Source organism: Eleutherodactylus coqui, chromosome 2 (genome assembly GCF_035609145.1).
Source record: "Eleutherodactylus coqui strain aEleCoq1 chromosome 2, aEleCoq1.hap1, whole genome shotgun sequence".
In the NCBI taxonomy this organism is placed as follows: Eukaryota; Metazoa; Chordata; class Amphibia; order Anura; family Eleutherodactylidae; genus Eleutherodactylus; species Eleutherodactylus coqui.
This window is the reverse complement of record NC_089838.1, coordinates 15,373,453-15,396,393: the sequence shown is the minus strand read 5'-3', so window position 1 is coordinate 15,396,393 and position 22,941 is coordinate 15,373,453.

Below are 22,941 nucleotides of genomic sequence, written 5' to 3'. Positions count from 1 at the left end.
CCCTGCATTAATTTGTTTGCTTTATTGTGTTGACTAATCCCCAAAGAGACCATTTGTTCTGAGCAAAGTTCCGTGATTAGGACATACTTCTTAACACTTTTCAGGCAGGGTCATTACATGGCAAGGACTGCAGAATCTTAGAAGCTGTTGACACTCGTATTCTTGGACCTACAGTTGGACTGGCCCACCCAAGGACTACAGGAGCCTCTACAGGTCTCTGCTTCTGACTCTAGATGGGCAATCTCATCTGGGACTGACAGTACAGTGGACCATCTATTAGTCTTTTTACCTCTGTATGCAACATGTAACATAGTATGTTAGGCTGAAAAAAGACATATGTCCTTCAAGTTCAGCCTATTACTCCCTTCCCCCGCCCCCCAATGTTGATCCAGAGGAAGGTAAAAAGAAACCCAATGACGTAGAAGCCAATTTTTTATCATTTAAGGGGAAAAAATCCCTTCCTGACTCCAATCGGAATTATCCCCGGATCACCCACCCTTCTGAAGTGACTATAACATGTAATACTGTAATCTTCAAGAAAGGTATCCAGGCCCTTCGTAAACTCTTTTAAGTCTCAGTCTTTCTACAGTATATATTCACAGTCTCTCGGTTATCTGGCAGTCCTGGCATGACTTAAAGGGGTTCTGACATTAAAAAAAAAAATTTACTCACCTTCCCTGGCCAGGACCGATCGCTAGGCATGTCCCCTCCAGCCGGCATCTTCATCTGTGGCTTGTAGAAGCAGAGCAGGAGCGGTCAAAATGACCGCTTCCTGCTCTGCTCCGTCCGTCAGCCACTTCCGAGGTGAACGGACGGGCTGCCCACAGCAAGCACGTCACAAGCAGTGCTTGCTGTGGGCGGCCCGTCCGTCCTGGCTGAACGCGGAGATTCTGCGCATGCGCAGTGAAGACGCGGCCCGTCCTGACTCCTGTCAGAGGGCACCTCTCCACTCTCAACAGTCTCTGAATAGCGGACTTCCAGTCGGAAAACAGCAGGTCCATGACCAGAGTTCCCACAGTTACAATGGTCCGATTAACCTGGCATTTTCCGCTGCGACCAGGAGGCTCTAGGGCTTCTCACAACTCCCATTCAAGCTGCACCCAACGTCTTCCACAGGCTTCCAGGACTACTCTCTTGGATCACAGCTCATGCTCCAAACTTGCAACTCCCTCTTGTTCCTGCTGCTCACTCCACCACTGTGGCCAACACAACAACATCTTGGGCCAAGGCATGCCCTACCATTTGTTCATGAGATATTCACCCCACCCAGCATGATACCTGATTATGCAAACTTTCAAAATGGCTACCTTGACTGGAATCAAGACCACTCACACCATGTCCAATAGGACAGGAAAAAGACTGCCAACTTCTTCATAACACGGGGCTGTCTTCGTGAGACAATACTAAGAGAAAGGAAACTCTCTGCATAGTAACAGTAATGAGTATTAGTGGAAAGGTGTACTAATAACACAGAACATATTGGTCTTGCTCAAACCCTTGTCCGCTTACTGGACTTCAGAAGATTTCAAGCACCAGTTATAGGTGAACCAGGACTTCCGGTGCAGCCGGGCTGCCCATTTCCTCCGTAGGGCTCCCGCCGAGCACCAGGTGAGTTCATTAGATTTTACTTTTGATTCTACTTTTTATTTCCACTGTATCTTTCCATGTTGGGTGGCGCGGATCATTCTGCTCCAATGATCATCTGTTGAGTTGGGAGTGTTGCATTGTTCTTCACTAGTAAAATGTAAATGCCTACATATTTTTGTAGGTGAGGTGACAGTAAATGTCTGAAAGTTATTTGAGATGTAGGAAAAACATGACATGACCCTAGAGACATTTCCCAGATGGCAGATCCCTGACCTGCTTCTAAGATAACTGGTGATAATGGTAATTCCATTTGCTTCTACTTGTAAGGTGTGATCTTCACATATATTCCAAACATGCTGCATCATAAGAACACAAGGCAAAAAGAGTAGCGCAAAAGTAAAGCTGATATATTCAGACATGAATCGATGTACAATAGCCAGAATGACATTATTAATGTGGTTATCTATTGGTACATACTCTGATTGGGTCACCGTTACTAGTGGGGAACCACAAGGGGCAGTATTGGGCCCTATGAATTTATTTATTAATGACCTGGTGAACGAACTGCACAGTTAAATATTAATATTCGCAGATGATACAAAACTATGTAAAGTAATTAACACAGAATGCAGATAAATATAAGGTTATGCAAATGGAGAGGGGAAATACAGGTCACTATTACACACCATGGCAAATTGGGGTCACTCACCTATTGGATCGCCATCTTTAAGTCACCATGTGCAAAAAGGCTCAGGAGACTCGGAGAGTCTTGTGAATCTCACTTCCACCAACATTTATTCTATACACAGTACAGCAAACTTGGGGTACATACAGTTCCTCGGGGCTCATAACCCAATGGGACTCTATCACTATCCCCCACCCAGGCGTCTAGAGGGCGTCCTCCTCTGTCAGACTGGTGATGGGCCCAAACTGGTCCACGCGGACCTCAGGCTCCAAATGCCTGATGGCTGCTCCTACAGCCTCTCTCTTTGGCTGGCAGCAAGCTTCCCCCTGAGTGTGTTGCTTCCTGCCACACCCACAGGTGTTTTCCCCCACTTCAGGTATCAGAATGCCTGTCTACAGCCGCCTACAGGCCATTCTGTGTACTACACTTCTACAACACTAAATGGGAAACCACTGGGCAAAACTGACATGGAATAGGACTTGGGGATTTTAGTTAACTGTATACTTTACTGGAGCAAACAATAACAGGCAGCTGCTGCAAAGGCAAATAGGATCATGGGGGGCATCAAGAGAGGTCTGGGGGGCGCATGATGAGAACATTGTTCTTCCTGTTTAGAACTCACCGATCAGACCTCACATGCAATATTTTATACAGTTTTGTGCACCGATACTCAAGAAGACATATTAGAACTTGAGTGGGTTTAAAGGCAGGTACCTAATTAAATAAATGGAACAGGTGGACTGCAATACCCAGAGAGGTTATCAAAATTGGAGTTTAGTTTAGAAAAAGGACGGTTGAGCTGCGACCAATAGACTACATATAGCTTTATCAGGGGATCATGCAGCAATGTCTCCTATAATCTGCAGTATTTATATCCAGGGGTGTTACTGTAACAAGGGGGCATCCGTTATGTCTAGAGGAAAGAAGGTTTCTACACCAATATAGAAGAGGGTTCTTTACTGTAAGAGCAGTGAGACTGTGGAACTCTCTGCCCAAGGATGTGGTGAGGGAAAACTCACTAAAAAAGTTTAAGAGGGACCTGGACACCTTTCTTGAGTATAAATGATTACTTCAGAAGGGTCGGTGATTCAGGATTATTCCAGTTGCAAGATTGAAGTCAGGAAGGATTTTTTTCCCTTTAAATGTGGGAAATTGGCTTCTACCTCATAGTTTTTTTTTTCCTTCCTCTGGATTAACGTTATTGGGTAATAGACTGAACTATATGGAGATCACTGACAGCACCAGTGAGAGACCGCCTTCCATCCAGACAGGTTTCTCCCAGATCTTTTTAAAGCAGAAATATCCTTCACCTCCTCAGTTCCTGTTTTCTGTCCATAAGACAGGTTGAAGGAGGCAGCTTCAGTTTGGCTGCCTCTGTTCTTTCAAGGATTCTTCCAGATCTCTTAAGGTGGAGGACTGCAGGGCCTCTATGGCATCATAGGTTACTTGTCCAGTGTAAGTCTCCACCGGAGGCCACAGGGTAAGCCTGGAATCATCCTCTGGTCTCCTGCAGCAGATGTTGTGCTCCCCCGTCTCTGGAGGGAAGTCCCCTTCTCTACCTCATGGGATACTTTTCCCGGGTGAACTTAGTGTTGATATACTCCCTGCATACCCGGAGGTTTGTGGTGCTTTCATCATTAGATGGAATTCAGGTGTGTTCTACTTTGGGTGGTGGCTAGTATTGTATTATTGCTGATTGTAGCAAGAGAGCTGAAGGAAGGAATGAGCACCTTTCATTGCCTTTTTTACACATAAGCTCAGATGGCATAAATTCTTTTCTAGACACGATTATACTAGATATAGTGAGCTAGGAATAGATTTCAATGATATACAAGACTTAACATTGTTGGCAGAATTATGGACCGAAGCTTAGAGGGATCCAGGTGATGGTCCCTTCTCAGACCTGAGGTCCAAAAGTATCAAGTTTCCCCCCTCTTTCGATTCTCCCTATATTGAGATATTGGAAAAGATGGTGCTATCTGAGTTCAAACAACCTTTAGGACAATCTGTGTCATTTTGTAATCTAACAGCCAAAGAGTTGCAGTTTCTAAAGGCCCATTTACACGCAACGATTATCGCTCAAAATTTACTTAAAAGCCATCATTTGAGTGATAATCATTGTGTGTAAATGCTCCCATCTTTCACTCTTCAGCTGAACAATGATTTTTAGGTGTGCATAAAATCCATCCACAGTTTGCTGTCCATGTTACTGTATTCTCCACAGGAGTGCTGATTACATTGTATTCAACTTGCAGCCCCGGGGCAGAACAAAGGAGCTGAGTGCAGAGAGCAGACCACCTACTGTTCTCTGCATACAGCTCCAGAGGCTCATTTACATGCAAATGAAGGTGATAAGCTGCTAATGGACATTAGTGCCCATTAGCAGTTTATGCAAAACAATTGCTCAAAACCTATCTTTTGAACAATTATCTTTGCGTGTAAATGGGCCTTTAGAACACTTCAACAGGATCAAAATATTGTCATTAAATCTTCTGCTAAGGGAGGAAATGTTGTTACCCTTGTTTAGGACCCGTATGTCATCATGTGTAGACATATCTTGGATGATCAAGCTAGCTATAGAGTCCTCGATGAGGATCCCTTTGAACTTTTTTCCAGACAAATCCACTCTCTGCTCTCATCAGCCCGGTAGAGCAACCTGATCAGTCCGAATACAGCCTCTTTTTTGGAATTACAGTGTCCCCAAATTGCCACGTTCCACTGTCTCTCTAATATTCACAAAGCTCTAAAACCTCTCAAGTGACTCCCCACAGTTTCTGGCATTGGCAGTCTCTGTCAGAACTCCAGTATTTTTACGCCCTTTTGTTGAAGCACTTCCCTCCTACATCCGTGACATGATGGATGTTCTAAGACATATTAAGGGAGTCTCAATCACTAGGGATATTAAAGTTGCAAGTCTTGATGTTGAGGCTCTCTATAGCTCCATACTTCACTCTAAAGGCTGTCTCTTTTTTTCTACGACAGGGTGGGCCACATTTCGCACGTCATAGTGATTTTGTTCTCCAACCTATTGCATTCGTTCTGGAACACAATTTCTTCCTCTTTAACAATGAGATCTACCACCAGCTCAGGATTACCGCCATGGGGAGTCCATGTGACCCAACCTATGCCAACTTATTCCTGGGCTGGTGGGAGGAGACTGTTGTGTTTGCAGAAAAAAAATGCAGTATGGACATCCAACATTACACTCTGCCTGTGTTACATTGACAATATTCTTATCCTGTGGTCAGGTTCGTTGTCTTCCTTTTCTGAGTTTGTCAACTCCCTCAACGCAAATTCCCTAGGATTGAAGTTCGCCTCTGAAAGTCATGATTCTACTAGCACCTTCCTTGACTTACAGATAAATAAAAGTGTGGATGGAAACCTTGAGACTACACCTACTAATAGTCTTCTTCGTTGGGAGAGTTTCCATCCTGTCCCTCTTAAAAGAGGTATTCCTAATGGCCAGTTTCTTAGACTCAGAAGTAACTGCTCAGATGAGAGTTTCAGGAGAGAATCGTCTAAGATGAAACATAGGTTTATGTGTTGTGGTTATCCAGAAAAGGTAGTGATAGAGGCCTACAATTTTGCCATACGTGAGAAACGAGATGGACTTCTGGTACCATGCCTACGATTGAACTCTGACCACAGGATAAGAATGATAGGGACCTTTGACTCAAGAGCTTGGGATATTAAAAAGATCTTTGGACGTTTCTGGGATATTCTGTGCAGTGACAGTGATCTTTCTGAGGTTCTCACACCAGGACCCTCCATTACCTTTAGAAGAAGTAGAAATTTGGGTGATATACTAGTTCATAGTCATCTTGAATCATATATAGGCCAGAACATGTGGCTGGATAGGGACATCCCTAGGGGTACCTTCAGCTGCTGAAATTGCAAAGCATGTGGCTCCCATAGGAGCCCATGCAGCAGCTGGCATATTCCTGGCCCAAAAGATAGTTCCAGGACTATCTTTTGGGCCCGACGTAAAAATGCCCGGCACTATATTGGCCTGGCCAGGCGTTTTTGCATCTCAGAAATACGCCCATGTGATCTGATGCATTGGAATCCAATGCATCAGATCACAGCGCATATCAGCCGGCTGTGAAAACGGACGGCCGATATGGGCTCATGCGAAAGACGCCTCAGTCTGATTTTTCTAACTTTTTTTGTTAGAATGATCTCCCATGCTGATCACAGAATATCCCACTGCTGTGACCCGAGCATTGACTGTAATCTGTGGGGGAACCCAGCAGTAAGTGTTTAATTATCCTGAAGTCCGAGCACAGGAGAACTGAAAGGGGTATTCCCAGAAACATGTTATATGCATAGGATAGGTGATAAGACTCTGATGGAGTGGTTAGAGCATCGGTTGAGCATGCGCAGTCACCACTCCATTCATTTTACTATATACTATATATATGTAGAAGCTACAGAAGACAAATTGCAACATTTTTAATTAAGACCTATTTCAAAAATGATTGTCAGCCCCAAATATATGTATTGCATTTCATCCTTCGTCTTAAAGGGGTTGCGTTAAGATGGCTGTACCTGTTCATACTCCCTATTAGCGCATATGAACGTCATATAACATGGCCTCACACTCTGGACCCCCCTTAATGTACAAGAATGGAAAGCTACTCATTATGAGTGGCTCTTGTCCCAGCGGGCCTTCTGCCATCCTGTTGTTATATGACGGTCATCCATGCCAAGCCTGCTCCATGCACAACAGATGCAGGCTGTGTTAAACAGCTGACAGCCACCTGCAATAGGCACGATCACAGTTAGCTCTGATTGGGCCCATTTAACCACATGTGGATCAAGTTGAAATTGCCACTTGCCCAAGACACCGAGTGGGTCCAGTTCCCCTTAAACATGATTGCCATCACTGGGGGTTTAGAAAATTAGACAGAAATGGAGCGTTCATATCAAAAGTTATATATCCATGACTTGAATCTTTGACTTTAACCCTTTCCAATCCACTGTCTGACCTGTGAAGACATTAAGATTTAAGGCTGTACAGCTCTGATGTTGGAAGACGGCCGTCAGGGTTCTCTTACTGTATATTGCCAGCCTCTCTGCTGTCGGAGCCTATCCAACGCATCACCTCATGCAGTACTGGCTTTAGCCAGCATATAGCGCTGTTATATAACGGCAGAAAAAGAGTAAGCCCCCTAGGAAAACCAGGATACAAATTGGATTGGAAAGGGTTAACCCTTTTGTATACCCCTACGGGTACGTTCTTCAAATTTGAATACTACTTATACGGTTGCAGTTACCAAGACAAGCATGATGCTAGTAAACACCTCCGATGACTACTTTTATTTGAAAGTTTGCTATACAAGATTGACAATTGGTTCATCATGGCCTTATATTCCTGATGAAAGCAGTAATCTACTTCTGGTTCTGGGTCTGTATCCATGGGTCCACACCAGATTTGAGTCCATTTGATCCTAGTATCCGACCTCGCAGCTGTCGTTATAATTAATAGGGATGCTTATGCGCATTACTGGAGCATCGGCCCAAACCCCTCATGTCCACAGGGACAGATCCGCAGCAGGAGTCCCGCACGCGTGATCCGCGCCCCATAGGGATGCATTGGACACCCGCAGGTAGTTAAATACCTGCGGATGTCATTTTCCCCTGAGGCGCAGCATGTTCCATTTTAGTGTGGGGCTCCCGCAGGCTTCTATTAAAGCCTATGGAATGGACACTTTTAAAAAATTCTATGCAAGGTGAATTGGGGAAAAAAACCAAAAACAATTTCTCCACTTTCGGGGGGCCTTGTTCTTATAGCATGCACAATGCAGCAATGACCATGGGATGAAGCGGCCGGGATTGGACATATCAACAATCCCAGTTGCTGTAGGCGGCCCCTGAGCCCTCTTCATAGAATCCCTTCCGACTTTTGCTGTACATGATGTCTATGCAGTAGATTTGTTCCTCCGTTACATAGATATATCGTGTTTCCCCTGAAAATAAGACAGTGTCTTATATTAATTTTTGTTCAAAAAGGTTTAACTTTTTTTTACATGTATAGCTGCCTGGACACTATTTAAATTGACTTTTTTTTAATTAACTGTTAGCAGGGCTTAATTTTGGAGTAGGGCTTATATTTCAAGCATCCTCAAAAAGCCTGAAAAATTATTTTGCATCCTCAAAAATTCTGGAAAATCATGCTATGTCTTATTTTCAGGGAAATTAATGCACACCGAACTTCAGACTTTTATGAGGGGCAAATGGTGTTCAAGGGTGGACAAAGCAGACGTTTCACTAGCAAATGCTTTCTAATGCATTTCCAATACATTTTCACCCAAGGAAGGTCAATGATATGGGAAAAGCATTAGCCATTCGTATTGTCAGCTCTCCATAGATAACTCATGACATACTGGATTCTTTATTACAAGAGCACATCCAATTCTACAATAACATCCTTTATTACTTATACCCATGGACATAAATTAGTATATGACCATATTACTGGCTTACGTTGCTATGCCATTCGCGACATTGTACCAAAAATGTGGTAAGGAAAAGGACACAGCTCTACTGTACATATCTAGTAAGTATAGTACAACAGTACAATAATGCACAAAAACAAAAATCCCAAATCCCCTGCAGCAATTACTAAACACAAAAACAAGCTGTATAGGGTCCTTTTCTCCCCTCCACTCTGCGCTCTTGCACTTGAGAAGCAAACAATGACTTGTTTCTCTACCCATGACTGAGTGAGAGCAGTGGGGATTGGGTCAAGGGTTCTCATCCCGTCTACATTGTGGAGCCGTATGAACTTCTGCATGTGATTTATCTGCTATAAGAACATCTACAACTCCTCGTGTATGCAGTAGTTCAAGACAAAAATACTTTATAAAGTGCAACTCCGGCATATTTACAGTTACATGAACCCACTGTGGTCATGTATGATACCAGACCCATTAATTCTCTGACCATAGTCCCTCAAATGCAAAATGTTCTGGACTATTTATGTCCTTACCACCACAAGAAATAGCACATCCATTACCATTACAGGAATTCTCCTTCTGTGTGCTTATCTCCTATCTACTACTGTAGTTGGTTGTTGGGGCAATTACTATTGCAACTGTCCCACAGCAGATCCATTATTAATACCCAACTACAACAGTTCAGGCTTGTTTGAAGAAAAGTTCCTGATGGACCTGAATATTCCTGGCTTCTGCAGTGTGGTGCTGGTTATAGCATAAGCTATGTGCATTTAAATCCATTTTTACCTTTATGATTTTTGTATCTAGTGTAGCCTTGTTTCTTGTCAGTGTAGTTTTGTTCCTGTGTTTTATTTCCAGTCCTTGCTCCTTAGCTTTGTACCAGTTTGTTGTATCCTTTTTCCCTGTATCTGTCCTTGCCTTGCTTTTTAGTTCAGCTCTGTTTGGTTTGGTTTTCTTGTCTCTGTGTCTTAGTGCCTCTCACTGGTTGTCAGGGTCAGTGTTTCATATAGGGTTTCTATTACGAATATCTTTGGGGAATCTTAGGGACAGTAGTGTCCAGTATTAGGGTCAGCATAAGGGATAGATTAGAATGTGATTGTTCCCAGAAAGAGAAGCCACATAATCTTGTAGATATGATACCTTTCAATGGCTAACAAAAATACATGATGTAATAGTGAGCTTGTGAACCTCTTGGGTTCTTCATCAGGCTAAAATGGAATAGATCCGAAGAGGCATGCATAGTTATACACACTTATGATGCGCATACTTATGACAAGGCACAGACATAGATGTGATTGATTTGCACTTAAAAGGAATACTGCAATAGAAACAAACTTTTTTGACTAGGCACTGATAAGGGAGTAAAAGTTTTATGGTCCCTGAATAGAGGAACACTTAGTACAAGGTAGAATTATTGTCAGTTTATCATTTTTTCACCATCACCCATCTGCTCCATTATCTGACTACCATCACTATCATCTGTTTGTGTCGTCATTTCATTACTCTCATCACCCTGTTCCTGTCATCTATTGGTCCGTTCCTATTTTTTACCTACTAGTGCTGATACAAGCTTCATATTATTGCTTATTTGATTAGGTTGTTACATAATTCCGCTCTACTGTAAGTTCTAGGGGTATCTGCATTCCGGAAGAAATGGTTAGTACCCAGGATAGGTGATTGCTATAGGTGAAGTCCAGTTCTCTCTTTGTTTTCTTGTTTCAGCCAGCATGATACTGAGTTGTAGGAGAAGTTGTCAAAATGATGTCGCCCTTCTCTGACATCACTTCCTGCTCTGTATATTGGCTGAAATTGCACTATTACTACTGTGGCCACTAACGGGGGCACTATTACTATTGGTGTCACTAAGGCTGTGTTTACATGGCCAAGATCCTCGGGTGCAATTCGCATTGCACAGCAAATGGACACATTGCAAGTCCTATTCTCATATGAAAATACTAAAGGGTAGTATTACAGGACACAGAAGAGCATGCTTTAGCGTATAAGGGATGTGATCTTCATAAAAATTTGCCGTGGTGCACATTTGTCCTTCCTTTCACTGCTCAACTCCATAGAATCATAGAATAATAGAATGTGTCACGTCCGTGCAGCACACGAGCACTAAGCTCAGCACAGACGCAGGGTGACGATAACCAGGACTGTAGTTGATCAACTATTGCACTGACAAACAGTGCACACCACAACCAAAGTACATAACCCAGAAGTAAGGCCCATGCGACACCAGAGTACAACACTCCACACGGCGACAGGGAACATACATATGGTAGAAAGTAGTCACACACCTGGCTATGAGGGATGGTAGCACAACTCCAGGGAGAGGTAAGAAAAGCCTGGCCCTAACCTAGCAGGGAGGGTGATGGGTCCCTGGCTAAAGCGGGAACATCGCCTCGATAAAAGGCGGCCCAGCAGTCTTCTTTCTGGGACCTGATTGTCCCTATAGGAACCCCTGGAGAGATGAACCGACACACAAAGCAAATACAGAAAAGAAAAGCAAAAAAGCAAACTGGAAAGGAACCAGCAGCTACTAATCTGCACATTGAAAACCAGCCAGCACACTCCAAACTCCAAGTTCTCCACTATGGAACGGAATAAGCAGCACTGCTCACCCGGAGGGGTGAGAATATATAGCAACTCTGCACCTTAAACAATGGCAGAGTGAATAGAAAACCACACCTCCACCCTACTTTTAGGCATGGCTAACCCAGCATGCAACCATGCAGCAAGGCAGACAGCACCAGCAGACCCTGCACATGATGCATGAACCCATGACCTGCTTAACCAGGCAACAGTTCTTTGCCTGTGTGGAGGCCACCATGCCACGATGTTGTCACGACTGACAAGCCGCGACAGAATGGTAGAGTTGGAAGGGACCTCCAGTGTCCTCGGGTCCAACCCCCTGCTTAGTGCAGGATTCACTAAATCATCCCAGACAGATATTTGTCCAGCCTTTGTTTGAACACTTCCATTAAAGGAGAACTCACCACCTCCTGTGGTAACCTGTTCCACTCATTGATCCCTTTCAGAAAGTTTTTTCTAATATCTAATTTGTGTCTCCTCCCTTTCAGTTTCAGTTTGAGGTACAAGTAATGTGGGTCACTTAGCCCTCTATGAGTCTCTGCATCACTATTATTTTAGAAAAGGGTATACAGAGGATTTGATTAACGGATTTTATATAATTAGTGAGCAAACAAATGTTGTGCTCCAACAGAGATACTCTGCCCTCCAAATACTGCTTCTTGGGAGGAAATACATCCCCTGGCTGACACACCTGATGCAGCACCTGGAGGTTCATGGTGCCATGGGGAATACGTGTGCCTCTCTACAGCGCCTGCGGCTCTGACACAATTGTTCTTGCACATAACGGTATGGCAGGTCCAGCCAGGAAATGATACACCATGGAATTTGCTGTGAATCTTGACAAGCCATAAGAAATCTATGAAGGAGCCGCATGTTACTTGTGGATCTTACTGTGGATCTGGCACTATTTCAGTTCAGGGTATTACAAAGGCTGAAATTTGTTGTCAAAATCCATGTGGTTTCTGCAACAGAATTAGTTTCAAAATCGGATTTCCATGCACATTTTTTTTCTGATACAAGAAATCCCCATCCACTTATATTGTAAATAGTTGCAGATTTGCGGTGTGGAATCCACTCCTCAAACCTGCAGTAAATCTGCTGTGTCTGGACCCGGCCCCGCCATATAGATGTATGAGCCTTCTACTGTACATCCATATGCCTCCAATCCCATTAAGAGGCATACAAATTTTATTCTGATGTATTCCATATGAATCCAACAAAAAAAATTGTAGCGTGTTCTAAAGTCCAACCAAGCCTGTATTAAAGGCGCTGTACGGGCACCACGCCAGCGTGCAACAAGCTGCGGCTATACAAGATACTGTAGATATACTGACGATCTTGAAGTCAGATGATGAATGTCTTAGATGGGGTCTGGCAGGTCTGGCTTTGAAGGACGCTGGATCTCTGATCAACGACTCCTGTTCTTTAATTAGATAGACCTGCTCTGCGACGGACAACTGATATATGGTAATTATATACAGACTTTTTATTCCCCGCGCAGGTTATTTCTTGACCACTTCTGAACTGCTGTGTGCAACAAGTAAGACGGCAGCAAGAATGGACTTGTAGCTATTCCTCTTAGCAACAGGCTTGATGAATACTGCAGCTGCTGGAAGTAATTGAGGCTCCTTGTAGGAAGCCTTTGCTTGTACCTTTTTCCATGGAATGTATTTCCTCAATGCGGTAAACTCTTGAATCACCCGGTGAACGCCTGTTTTACAGATGCAGACATACACATTTTAGTTCATCATGGCTGTCACAGATGCCCAAGCTGGTCGTCCATGATCAATGGCATCGGGAAAAGGAAGAACGAGCTATTTTTCAAGGAATGTTCTTTCACAGGAAGAGCATTTGGACAAAAATTTGAGACACAGCGCATTTTTTTCCCCCATCGGATAGCTAATGCAATCATTAATTGTTAAAATTCACCCAACGAGTGATCGTTTTGGTTGAAATTGTCTGTTTTCATCAACTTTAGTCTTATGTGTATTGGACTCTTTATATAGACAGGGCACAAAGAACACATACAAGTAATGTGACCAGACTCAATTTAGGCGGAGCAGTCCCACTATGGGACCCTGTGGCCCGCTTTCCGCCAGGACCATAGTGGCACAGCCATTTGTCCTGCTTTGGGGACGTCGGGTCACCATTATAGGGATTGCCGTCCAGGATGCTGCAGCTCCCCCGGCTGGTAATCACTCTGCAGCGCAGTGTGTGCATCCAGGATCTTCGTTCCCTTCTCTCCTCACCTCTCCTCTTTAGGAAAGTTGTGCGTGACTAAGGAGCAGAGTGAAAATACATGTTTTAGCTCTTCATCGTCTGAATCATCGAACCCATGTGACCAGAGTGTCTTCATCTGTTATTCCCATGATGTGGTTCTCCCACAGGTAAGTGCCTTTGGTATTGGGCCACCCTCCCACCACCAGACCCATGCCATGACCTGAGTGGCAGTCTACATCCAGTGCTGGACTGACCCAACGAAGTGTCACAGGATCTGGGAATGTACTATATTAGGCCCCAAACTTCCAGCAGAAGACATATCTATCAGATCTTATTGATGGTGGATGATGAGAATGATGATATATTGATGATGTCTTGTGTGTAGAATGTTAACAACAAAGAACATGATGCAAGTAAAGAGGACCTGCAAATGTTCTGTATAGATGGAAGGTGGGCTATTTGAAGAATTTCCCATGTGTACATGAGGTACTTCAGTCGTGCACTGACTATACATCTATTACTGATAGCCAGAAGTGGTGCATGGTTAACAATGTCCAATCAGGAGGAGCAACATCTACTTGCTTGAATAATACTAGTGATTATTAGGAAATTATAGCACCAGTGTTTTTGGTGGCACAATGCGCCACACAGGTGTGCTACATGGTACATCCATTATGATCCCTCCACATCACACATACAGCTCTACTACATCCGTTGTGATGCCACACATCACACACACACACCTCTACTACATGGTAAATCCATGCTGATTTCCAGACATCACCAGCTCAGTAGACTCCTAGATACAGTGATCAGCCCCATGCCATGTGATACCTGACTCCACCCACACAGGTGATCCTCTGACGGTAATATCATCACAGGTGCTGGTGGCTGCTGTCGGCTTATCCAGTATACAGCACTTTCTACCAAACTGCACAATGGCTCATCCCACAGCAGCGACCTTCAGCCCGCCGGATCTCTGTGGTGGCGGTAGGTCAGTGTCTTCTCTCAGGACCGCTGAGTTGTGTCTGAGATAATAACGGCTTAGTTGTATTCTTATTTTGTTATTTTTGTCCTCCCCTTCCAAGAGCCCTAACTGTGTTGTTCTTCTGTCGGTCAGGCTCTGTATTTTATATATATTGTAGGATCTGCAATGACGTCACCAGGGGTGGAGCGATGATGTCACCAGGGACGGAGCATGAGACGCACCTACACACAAACATACATGAATATATAATGGAATTTGGAAAAATCATCATCAGGCCAGTATTGCTTTTCATTTAAAAAATAGTATTCCGGCAAGTCTTAGTGAACTGATTTGTGATTCTCCAACGGGGTTTCATTTGCTGGATGATGCAACACATTTTTGCAATCGAGCCAACTATGCAGACACCACAGGTGGCTGGGGAAATGCTCATGCCAGGGCTAATTTATAGTTCCAGTGCAGACCTGGGCAAACTCCACGGCATGTCAACCTTTTGAAATCGGAGGCTAAAAACCTATATTGTTATATGTTTATGGGCCTGTTAGATTTACGAGTCAGAATGTAATTAATAACTACTATATAATATTGATAACTTCAGACATGTGTCCCTCTGTAATCAATGTGCATGGCCAGACTTAGCTATTTGCGACCCATACCCACCAATGTTAGCCCAGCAGCGTCTCTGCAGCACAATTGCGTAGTTCTGCTACTGTATCCTGCATTTATGTCATGAGTCTGGTTTTGGTGCTGTATTTATGTTATAATCTTGGTTCTGGCGCTGTATTTATGTTATGAGTCTGTTTCTGGTGCTGTATTTATGTTATGAGTCTGTTTCTGGTGCTGTATTTATGTTATGAGCTTGGTTCTGGTGCTGTATTTTTGTCATGAGTTTGGTTCCTGTGCTGTATTTATGTTATAATCTTGGTTCTGGTGCTGTATTTATGTTATGGGTCTGGTTCTGGTGCTGTATTTATGTTATGAGCTTGGTTCTGGTGTTGTATCTATATCATGAGCTTGGTTCTGGTGCTGTATCTATATCATGAGCTTGGTTCTGGTGCTGTATTTATGTTATAATCTTGGTTCTGGTGCTGTATTTATATTGCAATCTGTGTGATTAAGAGCTCATGCCCACGAGCATTGCGGGATACGCCGGGGGAGTACTGAAATTAAAAACAAAAAAGTGCCTGCTGGTGATCGTGGAATTCCGCAAGGATTTCTGTTGGTCTCCTTTAATGCTATATTAATGCAGACCTCCTGCGGCATAATTCCGCGGGAACTAGAAAATGCTGTGATTTGCTTCCCGCTGCGGAAATCCGCGGTAGAATTTCGCATGTGAGCATTGGCAGGTAGAAAGCTATTAGGTTCAATAGAACCTAATAGCCGCGGAATTCATGCACAGATTTCCACCGCGGGAAACGCGTCCGAAATCCATCTGTGGGCATTCACCCTAAAGCTTCTTTATCCAGTATTCTCTGCCCATGGTAAGAACCAGGCTGCCCTCCCTCCATACTGACCAATAAGGTGGCCTGAACAAAAAATCCTCAGCATAACAGGATGATAATCTCAGTGTAGCAATATGTAAAAATAAAGTGGTTGTCCCACAAAACAAACGTATCCTTCCTCCACAGGATAGCCTAGTGCAAGCGTCCAGCTACCTCCGGCACGTCTGTGGAAATGAAAGGGGCTGTAGTGTACACGCTTGACCGCTCAAGTCAATTGGTCGCCTTTGGGAGCCACCGTTCTGGGGATTGGTAGGCATCCCAGCACTTGGACCTCCACCAATCAGATATTTAACTCATATATTGCCGATAGGTGATAAGTTCACCCCTTTGATTCATAATTTAGTTTCTGTGGACAGAACCTATGAGGCCAGACACGTGTCATGACACTCGGGATTATTATAAACTGTCTGGTGTCCATTTCCATGTAGGTGGGTAGTTTCATGACTTGGGGCTTTAAATGGATTCCTGGAAGTCATTAAGCTGTCTCCTGGCTCCAAACTCTGTCTCTAATGTTATTTTTTCCTCTTACAGCAAATATTTATATCCTGATATCCGTCCTCTCAGGACAAGCGCATCTTCAGGGCACATCTCAGGTCAACGCAGTCTGTTTTTAATCTTCTGCTAATAGTTTGTAGAAACATTGCATTAATCAATTTTTAACCGAAAAGCAGATGCCGCAGCTCAGAACACATGCAACGTTACAGTGAGAAACCGAATCTGCATAGTAAACGAGGTCACCGGTGCTAATATTTTATTTCCCTGATTATTGTTTTTATATGTTAGCATTTTATAAAATCCTATAAGGGCTTATTCATATGGGCGATTATCACATCTAGGTGCTGTCTGAATTTAGAACAGACAGCAAACTGATCCAATCCAGTCAACTGAGCAGTACTGCTGCATTATGTCTCCACCGGAAGTATGGGTAGAGACATGGGTTAGCTGGGTTGATGGCAGGCTATGCCCACAGGTGCTGATTGGCTAATGCACGCTGTAGGAACCCTGCCGAGGCCGTTGCTGTCAGTGTATGGCCTCCCATCTACTCTGGCGACTCACTGCTGCTGTCACACTCCATGGCGGTGCCCTCCCAGTTCTGCTGTCATTCTCCTACTCCCTTGTACTCTAATCTCAGCTCCTGGCTGTTGCAGTAGCCGCCGTTCCCATGCCGGGTCTCTGCCACACTGCCCTCTCACTGTTCCGTCCCCCGCCGGTTCTATTGTGCTGTGCTTTAGCGAATCGGCCTAATATAGCCACTGTGTGCCGGGTGTCAGGCGCCGCCGTATCCATGGACAAGTGAGCCACCTGCCATGATAGCCTCTGTGTGCTGGGTGTCAGCCACCGCCACTGTATTGGAGAGGGATTAATCTATGGAGAAGTCAGCCAATGTTGGACAAGTAACTGAGGGGACAATATTCACTGGGAGCCAATCGGCAGCTAGGAGCGTGACCGGGGGGCGTAACATAAGGCAAGCTTCCGGTGGAGACATAATGCACCAGTACCCAACTGAGCTATGTGATGGTCCAGGTAAAAAAAAATTGTAGTATGTCCTATTGTGGTCCAATTCCTTGGACATCAGTCACCCATTCAAGTCGATGGGTGTGCATAAAAAATGGCATCCGTGTGCACTGTCTTTCAAGAATCATTGCTAAGCAATGCTAAAAAAAATTGGGTCTCAGAGGTTTTTTTTATAGTGGAAAGCGCTTTGATTGTAGGAGATGGGGGGAAGAGTCAGAGTACAGATAGCAACATCTGGAACAACTAGCATGTGTAATGAAAATGTCAGCTTAATTCCTGCTGGATCAAACTGCAGGAATCACTGGAGCAGGGAACACTATAACAGTAGGGCCCAAAGGGGATACTATAACTAAGTGGGGCCACAGAGGGAGCACTATAGTTAATTGATTCACAGAGTCAGCATTATGACTAGGCGGTTACATAAAATGGGCACTATAGCTAAGTGGACCCACAGAGAGGACACTATAACTAAATAGGGCTACAGGGGGGCACTATTATTAAGTGAGGCCACAGCAGAGGCGCTAGTACTATGTAGAAGTTACTGAGAGGTTCATTGGGTTAGTAGTAGGATAGGGCGAATCTGCAGAGATAATTCCTGGCTGTAAGACGTCTCCATCGTAACCTGTGATCATTGCTTTTGTAATAATTTTCCACTGTGTAGAGCTGGTATCTGACTAATGGGCATTAATACTGTGAGGAGACACGAAGGGCATGGCTTGATGCAAAAGGGGCATAGCCAACTGTGAAAATAGCTTGGCATGCTACACACTACAGATCTTGTCCATCCTTTCATTGTTCAAAAATTGGGAAGTATGGGAAGGCACATAGGGCACAAAATCTGAAGACTCCATCACCTTGGGGACCTATCCCCACCTGTCCTAATAGCCATTGATACATTTGTCTTCTACATGACTTCAATAGACTTGCTACCCTGTTTCCCTGAAAATAAGACATACCCTGAAAATAAGACACAGCATGATTTTCCAGAATTTTTTGAGGATGCAAAATGATTTTTCAGGCTTTTTAAGGGTGCTTAAAATATAAGCACTACTCCAAAATTAAGCCCTGCTAACAGTTAATTAAAAAAGTCAATTTAAATAGTGTCCAGGCAGCTATACATGTAAAAAAGTTAAACCTTTTTGAACAAAAATTAATATAAGACACTGTCTTATTTTCGGGGAAACACGGTACTTATTTCCCTACATGTGGTTGCAACAGGGGGTCACGTTTTTTGCCCAGGGACCTCCGTCATCCATTATGTGGTCCGCCATTTATATATTTTTTTTTTCAGCACAGTTTTCAGGGCAGCAAGGGTGAGACGTAAGTGAATCTATTCTATGCCATTACTGTCATATTTTCTTGTATACTGTATGTGAAAGCGATACAAAAATGTAGAAAAACAATCGAGGTTTCATATACACCAAGCTCAGGGCTCCCCAAGTTAGCACCGATAAGAGACTCCATTGTGCTCTATAAAGATAGAGTTATTTAAATTGATATTACTTTACTAATTAGATGAGTATAATCCAGACTTTGTACAGAAGTCACGCTATCGCTATCACGTTTATGAGGCTGGTTAATCATTGTGATAATTATGCTGTATGCTTTCTGCACCTGCAGCATAACTGTATCTCTAGAACTTCAGAACTGCCGATGATATGTTTATCTCCATATATTGTTTTTATTTTCCCTTAAAGGGGTTGTCCCGAGGCAAAAGTGAAATTTTTTTTTTGCACAGTCCCCCTTCTAAAGCAAACATTACTATGCACCAGTGTAAATGGCTTTTAAAGATGGTATCTACTCACCGTTCTAGCGTTTCTTCAACTTATAAAACTTCTTCCAAAGATGGCCGCCGGAATCTTTACCCACGATGCACCGCGGGTCTTCTCCCATGGTGCACCATGGGCTCTGTGCAGTCCATTGCCGATTCCAGCCTCCTGATTGGCTGGAATCGGCACATGTGATGGGGCGGAGCTACGCGATGACGCGTAGAAGGGGGCGGAGCCAGAACACCGCTCGTGCCCGGACCGACCAGAAGGGAGAAGACCGGCCTGCGCAAGCGCATCTAATCGGGCGATTAGACGCTGAAATTAGACGGAGCCATGGAGACGGGGACGCCAGCAACGGAGTGGGTAAGTGAATAACTTCTGTATGGCTCATATTTAATGCACGATGTATATTACAAAGTGCATTAATATGGCCATACAGAAGTGTATAACCCCACTTGCTGCCGCGGGACAACCCCTTTAAGTGATTTTTTGCTTTCTTTAGTAGAGAGACCTTTAGAGCATAGTAACAGGGCATGCATAGAAGTCGTAGCCCGGGTGCCACAGGGAAAGCAAAGGCCTTTTCCACATAAGAAGACACCAGTATTATAAATGGTTAGTTGGGTAAATCCCATTATAAGTATTTTTAATTGAAGCCCATGAACTTCACGTTTCTCCCTCTGGAGTGAACCATATGATGCGTGAACTGCTTCTGCTTATAATAGGCCAAAATGTTTAACAACAACTGGAAATTTATGGCCCGTTGACTACATGAGGGAAAAAAACTAATTTATACCTGGCCCATATGTAGAAATAATCCATGGGCAACATCTGCTTGGGATTTGTACCCACTTCAGACGCAACCAGACCCCAGAGGACATGTGGAATAGTCTCCTGACCCCAGTAGAGGAACACTCAAATGTGAGTAAAGAGTTGAGATCTGCAACAATCAAGAGGTTGGTATCACCAAGTGAGACCTGCAACTATCAAGTATATTGTGCAAATCTGTGAGATTGTAAACATCAAGCTTGTGTGCCACTGTTGTGAGAAAAATAAAGTCATCTGTTCAGCTGTTACGTTCTGCGGTCATTCTTAAAGGGGAACAACCAACTACATGTTTTACTTGTAAGATTTAATGATGGTGAGGTGCTCCTTAGACCAACACCTCGATGCGGTACCTTCATTGTTGAAAGCATGTTGAATTTGCTGTTCCTACTATTACCATTGTATTAAGCTATGTATAATGTGGGTCCCCAGTGACCTCCAGTGGTAGCATTGTTACATTGCTGCACAGTGATTGGCTAAAGTGGTCACATGGAGAAAGGAAGGAGGTGGATTTGTGTGTCTGAGGCCTGTGCATAGTAGTAGTGAGAAGCTGCGTGACAGCAGAGATGATAGCAGGGATAGGCATAGTTCTGCAGTGCTTTGCATTAATCATCACTTTCGGCTTCAAGAGACTTCTCTTCCCATCTGTGGTACTGAGTACACCTAAAGAACTGTAAGTCAAGGGCAGTCTTTGATAAAAACCCACTTGTGTGCACATCATCAGACTTCAGGGACTAGGTAGGCCTGCCAACCATAATATATGTGCTCAAATTGGGCTAAGCAGCAGCACCTGTGAAAAAGACTTGGGTAAAGTTATAGATCACAGACTGAACATGAGTCAACAATGTGATGCAGCAGCCAAAAAGGCAAACACAATTCTGGGATGTGTTAAGAGAAGCATAGAGTCTAGATCACGTGAGGTATTTATCCCCCTCTACTCTTCCTTAGTCAGACCCTATGTGGAATACTGTGTCCAGTTCTGGGCACCCCACTTTAAAAAAGACATAGACAAACTGGAGCAAGTTCAGAGAAGAGTTACCAAGATGGTGAGCGGTCTGCAAATCATGTCCTATGAGGAACGGTTAAAGGATCTGGGAATGTTTAGCTTGCAAAAAAGAAGGCAGAGAGGAGACTTAATAGCTGTCTACAAATATCTGAAGGGCTGTCACAGTGCAGAGGGATCAGCCCTATTCTCATCTGCACAAGGAAAGACTAGAAGCAATGGGATGAAACTGAAAGGGAGGAGACACAAATTAGATATTAGAAAAAACTTTCTGACAGTGAGGGTGATCAATGAGTGGAACAGGTTACCATGGGAAGTGGGGAGTTTTCCTTCAATGGAAGTGTTCAAACAAAGGCTGGACAGACATCTGTCTGGGATGATTTAGTGAATCCTGCACTGAGCAGGGGGTTGGACCAGATGACCCTGGAGGTCCCTTCCGACTCTACCATTCTAGGATTCTATGAATCTAATTTCAAATCCTGATCCTTTTGTTCCCCAAAGATAAACCAACAGCAGAGTTTTCTGGTTGCAGCTTAACTCTTTAAACACACAAACGTTCATGTATATGGGGGATCCAGTGGAAACGCTTGTTCACCCAACAGTTGGTGAAGGTGTATAAGGACTTTAAGAGTATCTGCATAGAACAATGCCAGTTTCTGGTATGAAATTATAGTAGAGAATCTAGAGCCAGCATGGGATCCACTGGAAAGCCTCAGAGGCAGTGGGTCCTGTCCTATGTCTGTCGGACACATAGCGGTGTGTGTTTTGTCCAGGATGATATAGAGTGGTAGTCTGCAAATTGTGGCACTCCAACTGTTGCAAAACCACAACTCTTAGCATGCTTAGGTAGCCTTTATTGTCAACGAATAAGCTTATAGAAGGCTCAAAACCTGTACAAACATTTAAACTCATGATATAGTAGTCAGCACTCCGCTGCCATTATTTACAGGGATTCTGATTTATCCCATATGAAGTTCTGCCCTTTTAATAGGACTTTCCTGATATTTTTTTAGTTGGCTCATAAAGAACTTACAACACATCAAAGGGGTCTGATTGTTGGAAGGTATCAGCCAGGAGAAGGGGACCAAAATATTTCCAAGGCATTACATATACCATGAAACACAGGGGAGACTGTCACCAAGAAGGGGATTAACTTTGGCACAGCAATGACATCACCAGAACTGGACATCCCTCAAAAATTGATGGAAAGACATGAAAAAATTGATGCGTGAGGTTGCTAAGAGGTCTACAGCAACATTAACCCCTTAACGACTGCTCCATCGGGAAACTACGTCCTCAGTAAGTGGGCTTTAATCCTAGAGGACGTAGTTTTATGCATCCTCTTTGGATTGATGCCCACTTGCCTGAGGACGTGACAGCTCCATGCTGTCGGTGCCCGCAGGTAGCCGACAGCATGGAGCTGTCATCCCAGGATGCGGGCAGTCACCCCCGGCATTGCGATCGGCGCTGTCCAATGGATAGCGCCGATCGCAAAAAAGTAAAGAAAAGTGCGTAAAAAGTTAGGTATTTAGCTGCCCTGATGGATCGGATCCATCAGAGCAGCTGAAAATTCTTACCTGGCTTGTCGGCGGCGTCCCCCGGAGATTTATTCAAATACTGTGGGGTCAAAATACACAGTACACCCCTATATGAATTCATTAAGGGGTCTAGTTTTTAAAATGGGGTCATTTGTGGGGGTTCTCTATCGTTTTGGATGCTTAATGGCTCTACAAGTGGGCAATGGGGCCTGGAATTTATCCCGTTGTACCCTGAAATCAAACGGGTGCTCCTTCCATTATA